Genomic DNA, 17717 nt, shown 5'->3' with positions numbered 1-17717 from the left:
ATCTCATCGTCCGTGTATAGTCGCTCTCGGTAACATCCATTGGAGTGACAATGGGAATAAACGATGGCAGCGCCCTGGCCAATACCGGAATATGTTCATGAACTACTTCAATTTGCGAAGAGTATCCATACTCGCTTCCCCACCATAGCTTTCGTGCAACAAATTCAATTAACAGCTTGTAACGATTCAAAACGTGAACAAAACTCACCCTTTGTCTCGTTTTAGTAAGTGTTGTTTCATCAATGTGTGTTCATTCCTCCTAAGCTTTAATGCCGCTGCCGGATAAGGATTTCAGGCGTCCGAATCTTCAGCGGTCTCAGTCGACAGGACAGGACAAAACAAAGAAAAAAAAAACTGGCTGTCTCCGATGACAACAAACATCAGCTGACCGAAACGTCACATCTCGGAGAGCAAATGTACACTTAAAAATACTTGTACAATTTAATGGCCTAAACACAAGATGGTGCTGCTATCAGTTTCAAGAGATCTTCATGTCGATGTACACTCAAAAATATTACTAAACAAAGATAGAATAAAATTTAATCATTTTATGGTTAAGCAATGTTTATACATTGATCCGATTAAAATTTCATTAAAAACTATACTAAATCTGAATAATGGTGTGTAATTAGTTCCTTGTATAATAAGGAAACAAACTGTTTGTCCTGCATTAAAAAAAAATCCCACTAAGTTCAGAAGTGGAATGGGCTCTAGGTCTAGGTAGGTCTAGGTTATTACTCAAATAGTATTCGTATTGTGGTTAACTCGGAGTTGACAAATAAGTTTGACTTTTTATTACAGTTTTAGGTCGTTTGCTATCGTCGGGCTTGGGTTCACATGAGAGAGACACTGTTGAATACGATTATGCGCGAGTGTCAGAGAGAACCAACAGATCGCACTGCAAAACGGTATCAACAGCCATTGGGTGTACGTAGAGGGGAACCATGACTAGATCTGAAGGGCCGATTCAAACATGTCCTGCACCAGATGTTACGTCTATTTGCAGCCTAATTGTGGGATTATTATTACTAATATTCGTACAATCCTTTCTCGACTGCCGTGGTGCGATTATTATGCCATCGGGCATCCTATTATATTTAATTTAAATTCTTCAATAAGAACACAATTCCATGACTTCCAGATCTTTTGTTTGCTTTTTCCAAAATTCTCACTTGACATCAATGAAAAACGCATTCTGACGGATAGGCAGGCTTTATGCATTCTATGAATACCGCAACTTTACACCATTCAATGAATAAATCATTTTTATACTAAGTTCGTATTCTCTCCCTTTATACCGACCTATGCGTCAGGCAGGAGAGTTGCGATTTAGTGTAACTTTTAATCTATTTAGATTTGAAAATCTTTTGAGTGTACGGGAAAAAGCCAAATGGATCATATTGTTAATGGGATATATTTGCTGTCAACTAACTTATGTGTATTGATGGTTTGAACAATTTTGTAGAACAATTCAAACCAGTAGAAGTTTAAAGAAAATAATTATAAAGTAGAAACTTTTATTAAGGGGATTTCCACCAAAAACGTTCCATATTTAAACGAGGTGAAAATATGGCCACCTAGTGTCTTAAGGAAAGTTTCTTGTTTTGACATTTTCTAAAACTTTTTTGAAGACACCAATCCTGAATGTGGAATTTTTGAAGAAATAAATTTTGGATCTCTCTTCAAGGAGGATTAATCATTGATCTTTTAACGTCAAAAGAAGGGACTTTTTATATCCAGAATCTTTCCCGAAGACATCACAGCTCTAAAAGGCTAGATTCACGAGATAAAGAATTTTTAGCCGTCTTTTTACAGTTCTAGACTCTCCATGGTAATTTGACAAGACACTGAATAAATGACACTCAACAATATGGAAAACCCTATATTACCTAAATTTAATCTAAAAATATTCTATTGGATCCCCTATGCATCTTTATTTACAATGCTACGAATCACTGTGATAATTTATGAAATCCAAAAGCAATCAATAAACTTGATTCAAGTGTCTGTGAATGTAGTTTATGGTAGTTTAGGATCAGAAATTGAAATATGTATGAATAATGTGACCATGTTACAGTCGCTATAAATCAATGGAGACGCATGGTAGTCTAGTCGCATAGGAGTATTTTAACATTTGGATCTTTGAAATCGGCTTAATGGTTCGGAGATCAAAGTGTACTCTGCTTCTGTAAGGACGTAAACAATTTCCGAGTGCCTAATTTTTTCTGTCATTGATTTTTTTATCGCGTTTTATCCCGAAACTATGTGCCACTCGATAACATAGTTCTAGAAAAGAACTTTAGTGCAAAGCAAGTGCAAGTGATCGGGTAAAATGCATTTCAAAGTGTTTTTTTATCAGCATCCTTTTCGTCAAACCTGTTGTTAGGCGATTGGCAAGTTGGCCCGATGGATTGGATTTGAGGCTGATTGTGCAAGAGTTTCCTTGAAGATCCGATGGAATGGTTTGAAGTGTTGAGCTAAAACTAGGAGATGCAACAGTCTTCACGGGCAAACCATCGTTCGTTTGGTGAGTTCGTTCCTGTTTATATATTCACCTGTTTCGGTTTCTACAACTTTGTCTTAGACATCATTTCAAAGAGTCGCTTTCGTGCTGTATTTTGACGAAAAATCAAATGTCGAGTGCGCTATTGTCAAAGGTTGGGAACGAGTGGGTATGGTCAAGTTCCAACATAGATTTGTCAATCGGTTCATTCGACAAGCGAGTCGTTCTATTGTTTTTTTTCTGGTTTTAGGTTGGTTGGTTGTCTTTATTAAGGACATTTTCAGCCAGACGCTGGTTCATCTCCGGAGAATTTCTGGTTTTAGACGTTTGATGTTTTGTACTTGAAAGTTCCCTTTTTGTGATCATGATTTGCCTGAAGAATTTTTGAACTAGTTTGGCAATAACCCGGAAAAGTCTTGGAAGTGCCAGTAGTGCAGCAGAACAGTAAGAGTACAATATTAATGAAACTTGCTGAGATCTTCGATTTATTTACATTTATATGTTCCTAAATTTATAATATATCTTCGTTCTATTGCTCTCTACTGAATCAAGCTCTCACTTGTTCGTGTTCAGCTTTGGAAAATTCTGCGAGGTTTTATGAAGCACACAAAAGGAAAAGTTCGCGAGTCATTGTGAGTTTTAGCGAACTTTTCCTGTAGATTGATTCGAGACTCGTTTTTTTCAGTTTTTACCCAAGGGAAGATAGAACTAGAGTTCCTTTCTCCTACGACCTTTTATTCCATTTTCAGAAAGCGAGTAATGGCGCTATAACCATAAGCTATATAGGGCTAAGACAAGAGTTAGTGCTCATGTCCTAAACACTCGAGGAAAATGGACCATCATTTAACTTTTTTAAGATAACAGAGCATCATTTAACTTTTAAGATAACAATACAACGGAACGTACGGTACGAGATGTCCACTTTTCATCCATTTATTGGATTCTGAAGCATCGTGTTTACATTTTTGATTTATTCAGGCCCCATGTTTTTGAATCATCTTGCCCCTTAAATGCTGTACAGTAGGCCTGGCCGTTTTGATATAACTTGCCCATCTCTGATGTATAAAATATACCAAATAGACAAGAAAAAGGATGGAGGTATATCTATCATTTTCCAAGATGCTTTCATGAACTGGCTGTGTTGGTGTTGAATTAGATTAGATTGGATTGAAATCGGCTTAGTGGTTCAAAAGTTATGAGTTAAAAAAAAAATACATTTTGAAAAAAAAAACATAAATTGAAAATTTGGAACAAATCCTAAAGAGTTATAAAAAAATAGTGTATATTTTTCGAATGCTCCAGATCTTCTGGAGGACCGGTTTGTGACTTGCTGAAGCCTATGTTTCGCCATAGGTATTAACACTAGCTGCTCAATCACAAGGAAACCATGATGTCAATCCAAAATCAGTGTTTGTTCTCAAAAAAGTTCGTGTATGTATTCTTAATGGCAGTTCCTATAATATATTCCCTATTAATCTTTTACTTTAATCTTCATGATTCGTGTACAGATTCTTGTCAAAAATGTATGTGTTTGATGCGTCACATCATATGCATCCATTACTTCTATAAATATGGTTCAGAACCGATTTTGAAGGAGCTGATCTAAGATCCATTAATATGAATCTCGAAGAAACCTGAGATGATCGTTATTTGCTTGCCACATGAAAAAAAAATCTCCAGAAAATTTGTTCTAGAACCGTTTCCGGTGGACCCAGAATGAACTCATGATCATGTTCTATGATTTCCAAACCTGATATGGATCATATGATCTTCAATTTGGGATGAGGTCTGAAATTAGCTTTCGCTTTGTTGACACACATCAAATTGAACCAAATACAATCAACCATTAAATATCAAATCAAAATAAATAAACTCGGTCAACTGCAAACAATGTAAAATACATAAAAAAATATCTTGACAAATAGCTGGTTGATTTACAGTGTTTGGTTGAATAATTGTTGGTCAAATATTTGCCAAATATCGGACAAGTGTAATGGCTTAGGCAAACAAGTATGACAAATAGCTTTGTTTGGCAAAACTTAACGAGTGAAATATTTGACGTGTGGGCAAATAGTGTGATATCAGCTTTAGACTCGACAATTATCACAGTCGAGCACAGTGATAATTTGTCGCACAACAAGGTTACTGTTTTCTTGTAGGGTACCACAATTAAGTGTCAAAATATAAATGTGAAATGCACCTTGCTTGCATACATTTGACATATCAAAATTAAGTGCGACTGTGATAATCGTGATTTCGGGATAGTCTAAACAGATGTAGCTTTTAAAACTATTTCCGGTTCTGCTATTCTTCTTGGTATCGAATTCCAAGACTCACGTTTTTCAAGGTTGTGATATCGGAATTAAAATCTAGCAGCATCAATCGTTTAATTATAACAACATATATTTTGACTTCCGTTTTTCGAAAAGCTACTTCATCCCGCTACTGTATTTGCTTACATTTAAATATATATATAACTACACTTACATCCATTCGGTTTTGCTTTTTCAAGACATTCCTCCGGCTTTTCTATATGTATATAATCATCGTCTCACATTGCACATCCTGTTATGCGTTATTTCTTCTCCCATTTTAATCGTACAGCTTAATAATATTGACACTAGTCACGGTAGGGCTTGCAACAATTTTGTCTGGAATGCTTCCTTTCTTTGTTTTTTTTTATTTCTTTCAAAGTCCAGATTCGAATTGACCAATTTACTACCCATAAATACCCTTTTAAACCACCTGGGTACTGCGAACTTTGCGAACTGCCACTTTGAACTGTCAAACGGGAGCCAAACAAACAGGATTAGTGATAAAAGCATAAAAACAACGACAGTTCCGATGACACAGCAATTGCAATAAAACATACTTTGACGGCAATACAAGTATGTAGACAAGCTTTATTAGAGTCATGGGGGCTCGAGCACTCCTGGCTCAGAGCTATAGGAAGAAATCAACTGATGAAGAGTAAAACCATTTTAAACTTATTTTATTTTGGCTTGCAAAATAAAATCGATTGTGTCCGCAGTACCCAGTTTTGAACAACGGTTGATGACTGCTAAACTTTTGGATTTTATTCGTTCTATTAACATTGATACAAATGCTACTTTGCTGGTTAGAAAAAAACAAAAAAATAAAATAGATAGCACTTTTCTCAGCCACTTATCGTCTATTTGTTTTTGTTAGCTATAAGCTGCATGTTTTGTTCAATAGCTCAACTATCCTAAATCTGCATTGAGGTTCGCTGCCTGCGTAGAAAAATAAACATTTGGAAGGATTTCGGTTTCTATGTTTTGAGTAGTTACAAAAACGTCCAACTCCTTCCAGCTTTTTTTTCTTCTTTCATTTCTTTTGTTGTTGTTGTTGCCTATGAAGAGTAATTTTAATTTCCCTACTGCTCTGCTCAGCGGTTATCTTTGGTTTGCGTTTTTCAAAAAAGTTTCTCATCTGTGTTCTCTATTTTGTTTGTTGTAAATTTCTATCAATTAGGCGATCAGCGCGAAGCTATGCTTTGTGTACATTTATTTTTTTCTGTTGATTCAATTCTTGTATGTTTAGTTTCGTTTTAGCTCTAAATGTTACTGCAAGCGTTTCTGAAGCAATTTCCTCTCGATTTGATTTTCTTTTTTTCGATTCTATCCTAAAAATAAAACACAAGCTGCAAAAGTAATACTCTTCTTGGATCTCGGATCACACTAGGTTCAGTTGGAGTTTGATTTTTTTTTCTCTGTATTCTACGTTGAAGAATTTTGTTCAATGTTTTAGTTTTTCCTTGTTTTTTTTTGTAAACAACTATCATCATGGACGTTAAATACTGGCAGGACATAAATATCATTCATGTTGTCACCGCGTGGTGCCGATGGGGAGGCTTTGTGGCTCCTTCTCTGGCTGGGACTCACGGGCGAGTTTTGCTTTGTATGTTTTGTCTAGGAATTGTTTGTTTTAAAGTAGAAATCCAAATCAATTAGTTTATTCCTAATAGCTACAGTACAGTTTGTTTGGGTTTTGATCATAGTTTTTGGTTTTGATTTTGCGATGGGAAGTGATGGGGTCTTGCCTGAAGGGATTTCAATATTCATTTAGACCGATCAATACTGAAATTGTTGCATTTGATGTCAGATGTCATACTGGAGCACGTTTGAGTCATACTGAAATAAGTATCTTTATGGAAGGACTGAATTCTGTTTTTACCCGATGATTTTTCGCCTCTGTTTTTGATCGTGTGATCTCAATTTGCAAACAAATTTAGTGTAACAAGTTTTAAAAAATAACAAAAAATCAAAAAAAAAAATCAGTTATTGAAAATGCTGTACCTATCCTGCATAAGAGCAGAGCCTTCTCTGGTTCGATTCAGGATAAACATTGTTGGAAACTAGTAAGCCATGAGGAAGACTTCAATCAAAAATTTTCATTATCCTAATAACCACTGTTGATTCAAGTTCAATAAAATCTGTTATCCGATAATTATCACTGTGTTTGATTCTTCATTTATAAGTCAAATAAAAAATAGTATCCTTTCAAGAAATTTACAAAGAAAATTTGAAGAGAAGTTGCGTTACTGTAAGCGGTGCTAGCAAACATTCGCATAGAAGCAGGATATCATCAGTTAGCGAAGCACAAAGCCAAATCAGAGCGTTTGGAGCTCTTTGATGAATGTGAGGAAGAGGAACTGCACGCTTCTTTAGAGCAGGATCGAATTTTGGCAGAGCAGCGACTGGAAGCTCTGAAGGCAGAATTTCTCAAGAAGAATCGCGAACGAACCATTCAGATCAACAAACTGCGATCCCGTTCTGGTGCGTCAAGTTGTAGTTCCGTGCACCGTATTCAAGAGTGGGTGAATGCAAACGAGTATCCAATAGGGGATTTCGAGTATCGTCCTGATCGTCCTGAAAATGTCCAGCCTGATGTAGCAGCTAACGGTACGAACGAGGTTCTTTGTCAAGCGTTCAAGGCTCTTCAAAATAAGCATGTAAGAGATTTACCGCAGTTCTCAGGGAACATTATGGATTGGCCAATCTTCGAAAATGAGTTCAAGGCGTACACTACTGAGCGTAAGCTGACAGACAAAGACAATCTGAGGAGTCTGAACAACGCTTTACAGGGTAAAGCTAGTAGAACTGTGGAGTCCTGGAACCGTTGAACTGATATTGAAGATGTTTAAATCTAATTCTGGGCGCACCGGATGGGTGGTGGCTAATAGAATGAAGCTACTCAGAAACTTGGATTCTGTGAAGGACGGTAATATTGAATCTCTCCGTTCATTCTATAACACTGCCACCGGAACTGCGGTGGCACTGAAAAATGTCAGGGCCGAAATGTACCTAATGAACCCTGAACTTATCTCTCATTTGGCCAACAAGCTACCAGTGTTTAGCAAGCAAATGTGGGTTAGGCACAAGGCGTCGTTGTTGAAAGAGGAAAGATCGTCAATTTCCAAGCATTTTCACGTTGGTTGGAGGATGAAGTGGAAAACCAATTGACAATTATCAACCCACTCTTCCTGGGAAAAAAGGATCGCAAGGATCAGCAGTTCGTGTCGTTCACATATCAAAAGCCCCAATCCTGAATATCAACGATCGTGAAACAGAGCAGAAAGGAAAGTGCCATTTGTGCAACTCGAACGATCATGTGAGTCTGATCAAGTGTGAACAGTTTACTAAACATTCCGTAGAACAACATCGTTCTGCTGCAAGATCCTGTAGAGTATATTACGTATGCTTGAAGCAGGACCATTCCCGTCGTGATTGCCGATCTGGTAGAACTTATTCAGTGTCACCATGAATTAATACATGGGGCCTCCCTTAGCTCAGTCGGTAAAGGCGCAGCTACAAAGCAAGACCATGCTGGAGGTGGCTGGGTTCGATTCCCGGTACGGTCTAGGAATTTTTCGGGTTGGAAAATTTCTTGACTTCCCTGGGTATACAAGTATGATTGGACTTGCCACACAATTATACCAATGCAAAAATGGTACAGGCATCGAAAGCTCTCAATTAATAACTGTGGAAGTGCATCTAGAACACTAAGTTGAGAGCACGCAATAAGCTAATATGCGATATGCAATAAGCTTGAAATGCGAATAAGAAGAAGAAGAAGATGAATTAATGCATTCGGATAAGGAACATAAGAAACCTGTAAGTAAGCTCAAGAAGAAATCTATCGAAGATCTTTGTCATGTTAACGGTAGAAACGTAAACACTCTCCTTCGTGTAGGAAAAATTAGAATTCGTAGCAAAGGTACAGTCCTGGACGTATTTGCTCTGTTCGCCGAAGGATCTTCTCTATCAATGATCGATGCAGAGCTGGCTGAACAAATGGAACTAATTGGTCCAATATCTCATGTGACCTACCACTGGACAAATGGAATTTCGCAGATGATACGTCAATGCTGCGGACCAAATGAGCAAGCTAAGTGGTATGAACTGAATAACTTGCGGATCAACAACATCAATCTACCACGAGTAAGCATCGATATTGAAAGAATTAAGAGCTTGTATCCACTTATGGATGAAGACAAACTGATCGCGATACAAAATGCTGCGCCCAAAATGCTCATTGGTCCCAACAACGCTGGGCTAATAGTTCCCCTGGAAACTGTGCAGTATTCAACAAGGGGTTTACAATTAACGCACTGTCATCTTGGCTGGACAATACGTGGTGAAATAGAACCTGCAACAGTGGAAATCGCTGATCAATTTCACTTTTTCATCTGCAACGATCAAGATTTTTAATTGACCGAACTAATAAAAGAAATGTACAAGGTTGAAGATTTTGGTATCAAGTAACAATATACAAAGATGTCCGAAGAAGACGAAAGAGCATTGCATATCATGAACAGCCCTTGTGCAAATGGGAAATTTACCCCAAGAACGGACGACCCCCTTTGTTGTTCCTTTTACTTATACAGGAATCGACTATTTTGGACCACTAACGGTGAAGGTTGGACGACGTGTAGAGAAGCGCTGGGTTGTACTCTTTACATGCATGACAAGCCGAGCGGTACACCTAGAAGTGGTTCCTTCCCTGGATACGAGCAACTGCATAATGGCCATACGTTGTTTTATGGCAATTCGTGGTGTTCCTCAGAAAATCCTTACTGACAACGGAACAAATTTTACTGGAACCTATCAAGAGCTGACGAGGATGGTAAAGAAGCTTGACCAGCAGCAGATAGACGAAACAATAAGTGTGAGAGGCACTTTATACCTCGAAGTGCCCTCATTTTGGAGGGTGCTGGGAGCTTTTAGTGCGTTCGGTAAAAACTGGCCTACGTGCTATGCTAAAGGAGATAAACCCTACTGATTTGGTTCTGCGAACAGTATTATGCGAAGTAATGCACGTTGTCAACAATCGACCATTGACACATGTGCCCGATGATCCTCATGATCCTGAGCCGTTAACGCCTATTATGATTTTACTTCAAGACCAACAAATCTTGTAAGGCCATTTTCTCGCGAACCGAAGTCCGTCAAAGCAAAACAACAGAATGAATAGGTAGGGGAAATTCTCCTCTTCCCGATTGTGGTTTAGGTTTACGAATGTAGGTTTCGATTCGCGAGAAAATGGCCTTACAAGGTTTGTTTACAAAATAGAGTTGAGGCCATTTCAAATTGTTGGTCTTGACTTGGACGAATCAACCATATGCAGTACGATCACGATTTTGATGAGAGCAGTTTGGTGACTAGAGCCTGCACAAATTTGGCGTAAATGCGTGTCCGCTTATCGCCCAAATTGATCAAAGGACATAAATGGAAATACAACCGATTGATTATCTTCATCGATTTTCTCTTTGGATCGTCACGGCCGTTTTATGATATTTCCAGATATTTTCGACACACAGTTCCATGGAAGAAGCAACAATCTAGCATCGAATACGACAAAGAGAGAGTCGATGAAGAGAATCGATCCATGTAGATTGGTTTATTTGAAAAGTAACTCGAGAAATGCTCCACAGCCCATAATGCGCTTAACGCTTCCCGTTGATTCTGTGGGTACTTCCTCTCTGAGATTGTTAAGGCTTTCGAAGCGAAGCTAATGATTCTGTGGCCTCGTTTTTAACACTCTTGTAAGAGTACCGCACCTTAAGGGCTGAACACAATGACAGCGGCAAAGCGGCGTAGCGGTAAAGCGGCAAACGCGCAATGTACAGACCGCTTGTATTAATAGCTTTTTCAATCTATTAATCATGGAGCTGTGTGATATCTTTGAAAAGTACACGTTTATCGGAAATTGTATACATTATCATGATTTTCGTATGGCTTTGTAGATAAGTAGAGTCGTTTCTTGCACTTTCAATCAGTTTGAGATCTTCAAACTAGCTAATCGTCATGAAGTTGAAGTTGACATAGTGAAGAAATATGCGAGGGATTATCTGACTGAATAGATGATCAGTAGAAGGTTTTCTGAATAATTGATCAATGTTGTAAAAATATCCAAGGGGATTTGAAATTCTCCAATATTCAGTGACCATCTCTGAATTTGCATTAACTTAAAAAAAAAATTGAGAGCACTTTGAAGAAGTACCATGAACCGTGGGGAAATATCGAGAGCTCCCTAATAAAAATGTTATGGTTATTTTTCTTAACGACGTGTTCCGGGTATCAGGCAAACCATTTGTGGAATAGTTCTATAATTTGGGTTATCATTCGTCTATGGTATATTTTATTAGGGCTTCGCAGAAGAATTATGAATATTAGGAAAACTGCGAGAGCTTAAGGAAAGTTTCATGAATCTTAGGGAAGTCCAGAGAACTCTAATTTAATGAGAAATTTAAAGAAATTTGGGGAGTAACGATATCTTTAGAGAAGTCCCGAATATCAGGAAAGTTTAAAGATCTTCAAGATAATATTCAGACCACTTTGTACATTTTAGGAAAATGTTGAAAACTTCATCGAAGATCTAGAGTAGTTTTAAGATAACTTCAGAGTAGTTTTGACGAGAACTTAGTTCTGAGGAGAAATTCAGAGTAGTTTTGAGGAGAAGTTCAAAGTAATTCTGAAAAGAACTTCAGAGTAGTTCTGAAGAGAAGTTCAAAGTAGTTCTGAGAAGAACTTCAGAGTAGTTCTGTGGAGAGTTTCAGAGTAGTTCTGAGGAGAACTTCAAAGTAGTTCTGAGGAGACCTTCAGAGTAGTTCTGAAGAGAATTTAAGGGATTTTTTGAGAACTCCAGAGAAGTTCCTTTGGCCTCAGGAAAATGTCGGGAAATTTATGAAACTCCCCGGGACCACCCGGAACATGTCTGGCCAGCGTAGTCCTCAGTACTTAATATGACCACCAATGTTCATATTTTTGAAATCTTATGTAGTTTAATGTTTCACAAGGGGATGTACGTCCAAGTTTCACTTCTCCGGCGTATCCGGAACATGTCTAGATTTGGCCAACGTGGTCTTCAGTACTTACTATGGACAAAAATGTAATTTGCTGTGTTGCATGAAAGTGTTGGTTCAAGAAAAATCTGACCACTTCCTCGGTGGTACCCAGAACATGTCCGGATGCGGCCAGGATTTTTCTGACTACTTATTTTCTACTTTGGATGATTATTTGGTTCACGTCTTGCAGTTCCTGTTTAATTCTAAATTACAAAAAATACATACGAAATCATTGAGCACTTCTCAGGTTGCCGCTCAACCTCAACGCGTTTTTCCTAAATGTAGAAAAAATACGAGTTTTAGTACAATGCCGCTTTTGCCGCAACGCGCTTATTATGGGTTGTCAAACGGATTTCAGTGTATTGGAAAGTATGCGCTTGCCACTATGCCGCAAGCATTATTGTGTTCAGCTCTTAAGGCGACAAGAGAAACATCCGATACAGTGCACTACGCAATCCGGGTTTTAATGGTATCGAAAGCATTTTGCTACGAAGTACCCCAAGTCCATGCATTGTTGGAGACTGCTGCCCACAATGTATTACTAATATCTGAAATTTTTTGGAAATGGGGGCTAACGAAGAAAGCTATACTCAAGAAGCTTCGTAGCTCCGAAATGGTCGCTGGATGTTGAAAATCAAGAATGCTCTGTGTTTTCGCTTCTTCAACATGGAAGCCATCCTGGTCTAGTTCATGGCCGAGGAACATTATACGAGACTTGTCGAACTCACACTTGGCTGTGTTGAGTGTGATATTGTTGGTGATCAACTTTTCCATGACCTACTGACTGTTGTACGCAAATCTTCCACTGTTGCCGCGAAAAGGAGTATGTCGTCGATATACACGATCAAGTTGTCTATCCCTTCCAGGATTCGTACCACCTTCTTTTGAAATATTTCGGGTGCGCAGGTTACTGTGATTTCCAGATACACTGACGCGTTTGGTCAAGGCGACGATGGATCAAGTGATGTGCGTTGCTCGAGTGTCGGGGTTACGGCAAGGTGATAGGCTTCGTGTCTGCTATTTAACATCGCGTTAGAAGGTGTGATCAGATGAGCTGGGATAGACACGAGTGGCACGATCTTCAAGAAGTCCATCCAGCTTCTTGGCTTCGCCGATAACATCGACATCATGGCACGGAACTTTGAGACGATGGCGGAAACTTACATCAGACTGAAGGCTGAAGCTAGGCAGATTGGACTTTCCATCAACGCATCGAAGATGAAATACATGAGAGGAAGAGGTCCTAGGGAAGACAATGTTAGCCTCCCACCCCAAGTTCAGATTGACGGTGACAAAATGGAGATGGTTGATTGGTTTATGTAGCTGCTGGGAGATCCATCCATCGTCCACATCGCAAAATTTGGGCGACTACAGTGGGCTGGGCACGTCGCAAGAATGCCGCACGATGACCCAGTGAAATTGGTTCTCGAAAGCAACCCAACAGGAACAATAAGAAGAGGCGCGCAGCGGGTAAGGTGGATCGACCAAGTAGAAGGTGACCTGCGGACCCTTCGCAGACTACGAGGCTGGCGAAGTGTGGCCATGGATCGAGTAGAGTGGAGACGACTTCTTCGGCCAGCAGAGGACAACAAAGCCTTAGCCTGATTGACTAACCGACTGAGTTCACTTGCGAACATAAGGCGCGTAAATCTAAACATGCCACTTTCAGTTAAGAACGTCGTGAGGTCCCGAGATTCCTCACAGAGTTCGAGATGATAGCAAGGTCGAGTTTCGAGAAATATTTGGCTCCATGAAGTTTCCTTCATTTCCTCGACTAGGGGCAGCCGATAATACTCACGATGAATGGCTTTGTTGGGGCCCCTCATATTGACCACCAACCGGTTGTCGTCCTTACCCTTCGGAACAGCAAGTATGCCGCTTATCTATTTCGGCACTTTCGTGACCTTTTCTATAATACCTACATTCTCCATCTCTAGTAACCTATTCCTCGCCCTTTCTCGAAGTGCCGCTGGCACATTATAGTATGCCTTTCTGATAGAAGTGACCGTCTTGTCCACTGTGAATTTTATGCTGCGCCTGACATTTTCGAAACGTCATATGATCGTCGAATATCTCGCAGCTGCTGACGGTTGGCCCTGCTTGGAGGAGCTTCAGATCACTTGCCGTTGATCGTCCTACAACGTAGAATGTTGCGATTACTGACGGTTTTTCAGTTCCTGGCACGGAAATCTGTGCCTGAAAAGCGAATTTTACAGACCTTTGTCCAAGGAAGACTCAATCACCGGGAGCAGTGCAATACCCTCGTGAAACACCCGTTTAAGGCGATTCGATTCAATCCCTCCTATAATATTCACGTCTGCACCTGAATCGATCATAAACTCGATCGGAGTGAAATTTCCAACACAACAATCCACCAACTTATCTTCAAGGGAAAGAGCGTGGATTTTCTGAAAACACATGTAGAGAAAGGACAAAAAGGAGTCAAGTCGGCAGAAAAATTACAGGGGACAGCCCTATGGGGTTGTACGCAATGGTGACGTAAGACTACGTGGTCTTATATAATAAATCTTATTTGTTAACTGCAGCTGCAGGAATAGAAATTTGACCAGGGTTCTCTATGTTTATACTTTTTAGTATGACGCGCTTGACATAGATGGCCTACAGCGACTCACGAAGAGCTACTGATTCCGATCAATAGCGGTGAGGCTTCTTCCTCCTTCTAAGGATCCTCATGTGGGCTGCAGCTCGCTGCTTGCAGGCATCCTTTCGTTGTGTACTGGAGAACACCACCACTCACCACGCGGTGATTGAATAAACACCGTTTGGTGCGACCGGATTGAATTCAAATTGGAAATCTGTGTTAGGGACATCGCTTTTCGCAGGTAATCGGTGATAATTTTAATTATCATAGCCACAGTTGCACATTCGTGCAATTTTCAATAGCGACATTTTGAAAGATGATAAAGTCTTAACATAATCATAATCTTAACATAGTCTAATGCGTAGGAATATTTCTGATCGATTGGTGATAAAATGATTGAAATTGGTCTTGGAGCAGCTATGTTATTAACGTTCAAAATCTTTCACAATTTTTTTACATGTTCCATTTTCGGTTTTCACAAAGTGTACTCCTATATAGAAATCACAGACGTAGTCCTACGTAAAAAATCATAGAGGATTTCATTGCCTAACAAGTGTTATTCACTTAGGAAGTAGCTGCTTATTATTTTCGTCTTGATCATCAGTGCAACCAGGAAGTTTGACCTGCTTCTAATGAACCATATTCACGCACTTCTTACGGCAAGTTTGTTGCTTTGCAGCTCTCCAGTGCCATGGTATCGCTTCGTCTGTCGGTTGTCATCTTCATCGTCCTCTCTTTCACGCTTCCTGTACTCCGTACACTTAACGAAACAGCCGCAATACTTAGAAGGATTATTGTACTCCTCGAGCCCTTTAAAAATATGTTTTCGATTTTTTGATGATTGCCTTATGGTTGAATTCGTCACCTTCATATGAGTCTTCATATGACTGTCATCCAAAGTATGTCTTCAAGTCGCCGCGTACATCGTACGGGTTAGGCAAAAGGTGTGCGTTTGACTTTATACTGTCGCATTAATGGCCCTTCGCTCATTTTCAACTTCTATTCAATTTTCATACTGCCGTACTCTAACGGAACTATCCACCTACCCTCTTCTAAAGATCATTCTCTAGCTAATACATTAGCACACTAAAGCTTCATGTTAGCATTTCCAACCAACTCTGAAATCGCAAACTTCGCCTATGAAGTAACATAAAAACACTTTGAATGCTTTAATTTAGATTTATATGTAATTCGATTGTTTACATTCCCATATTGAATAGCCAAGAACAGCCATTGCATGGATATAAAAATTGTTTGTTGGTAGAGGGAACTTCCTCCACCATGAATAGACAATCTTCGCTTTACCAATGTTCGTACCACCTCTGATAGCGATGAAAATATTTCCATCTCGTTTGTCAGCTCAGATCAGCAAATGACGTTCGATAGAAATATTTACATCACCGTTTTGAATGATTTGCGTTATGGGACTGAACCAATACCATACCCATTTCAATTTTGGATGACAATCGTTCCACAGAGAGCATTACGTATTTTACCTGTGATCCGTTCGCTTCTCGTATCAATGTTTATCCAATATTCGAGAGGACCATCATCTGAATACATAACAACCGTCATCCGGTTGCAGCTATCATTCGAAGAAGCGATTTCGATGTTTCGATTTGAATTGTCTGAGGCTTCATTCGAACAGAGGATGATGTTTTGGTATAGTGTAGCTGGCCGTTTCGAATTCTTTTGTTGAAACGCAAAAAAAGGCCTGGCTTGTTTGAAGGGCGTGCAGCTTTCCATATAGTCGTACTTTTTCCAACAGCTTGGCATGAAATGATGCAGCGGATTCCCCAACAATCTGGGACATGTTGCTAGTATAGTCGCTATATTCATAGTCTGGCGGATAGAATTTCGGGAACCAATTGAGCTTGCAAATAGCGGAACCAATCGAGCAAATCACAACCAACAACAGAAAAGAGCTCATCAGTTATTACGAACAAAACGTCGGAAACCCTGTTCTTGTGACTCAAGGCTCGCCTACGCAAACTAACACCATATTTGGGTTGGGGAAAGTTTCCCCTATCCGATGATGTCGGTAATTTGCGTTCGATTGGCAAGGAAAGAATAATCAATGTTTTGTTTATACAAGTTGATAGTACATTTTCAATTGTTGGTCTACAATATATTGAATTGGTTCAGCTTTTTGATAGATCGAAAATCTATCCGCCAGACTATAAATATAGTGACTATAGTTGATAGGCACTGCTCGATTGGCTTTGACAGTTCGTGTGACTCAAAACCAGCCAGTCCACTCCATTATCATCCTAGACCCCCTATAACTATATCAATCATACAAGGTCTGCAACAACAGGCAGCTTACTGGTGTTAGAAGCAAAAATGTTGTAAACATAGCTGAACAAGCGAATGACAATGTCACGGCAGCACAACATTCCATACTGCGAATGGCAGACGTGTCGTCACAGAAAACAGCTGTTTCGTGTGAAAAGATAAACATTGCGATGAAATACGAGCACCACTAAACATTTCCACATTTCACTAATACCAAAAAGCCGGTTGGACCAGACCTTGTATAATTGACATCGCCCCTATAAGACTGTCCACGAGACAGCTACCAAGAACTTTTGACAGATCACAGTAGAACTGGCAGTTTATTCTCATATGAATTGCTGCTTTGTTTATGTTTATATTCAGCACCATTAACACCAGATCACTCACACACTCTAGATTTCTAGCTGTCAGTTCCACTGAGAAACGTCTCTTGCACGCTAAGACAAAAGTAACCCAACGGCCAGTTCACTTTTACCTATTTTTGACTAGTTTGTCTCCTTTTCTCCTTCTAATGTTGTCAAAAACGGAGGAGCAAAACCACCCAACAGGGGTAGTAAAGTGCAGGAACCCAACGATGAGTATAATCATATTTACCTACTTTTGGGTACAACTAACTTACTTTTGGGTAGAAAGCGAGTGGAAAATTCCAAACAAATTACACAAAAGTAAATGAAAACTACTTTGACCCGCTTTACCTACTGTTGGGTTCCTGCACTATAGTGCCGAGATGAGTATAAAGAACTTAATTTTTGGGTACTTTTTTTCTTACCGTGTGGATCACCTTATAGCTGTACTTCTTTAATTTCCCTTAACAAGAATCATGTTTCATAAATCAAAGGAAATGTTGATACATGTAATTTCTACAAAAAACATTCGATCAAATCAAAAGAAAAGAAAACAGTCTTCAAAGAGATAGCAGCAATTCAGTGCCAACATTTCAAAGGGGCGTG

The sequence above is a fragment of the Ochlerotatus camptorhynchus genome, unplaced genomic scaffold (assembly GCF_037179485.1).
Source record: "Ochlerotatus camptorhynchus isolate MF236.1 unplaced genomic scaffold, CSIRO-AGI_Acam_v1.1 ptg000357l, whole genome shotgun sequence".
Classification (NCBI taxonomy): Eukaryota; Metazoa; Arthropoda; class Insecta; order Diptera; family Culicidae; genus Ochlerotatus; species Ochlerotatus camptorhynchus.
The sequence above is the reverse complement of the archived record's forward strand: the minus strand, read 5'-3'. Positions refer to the sequence as shown.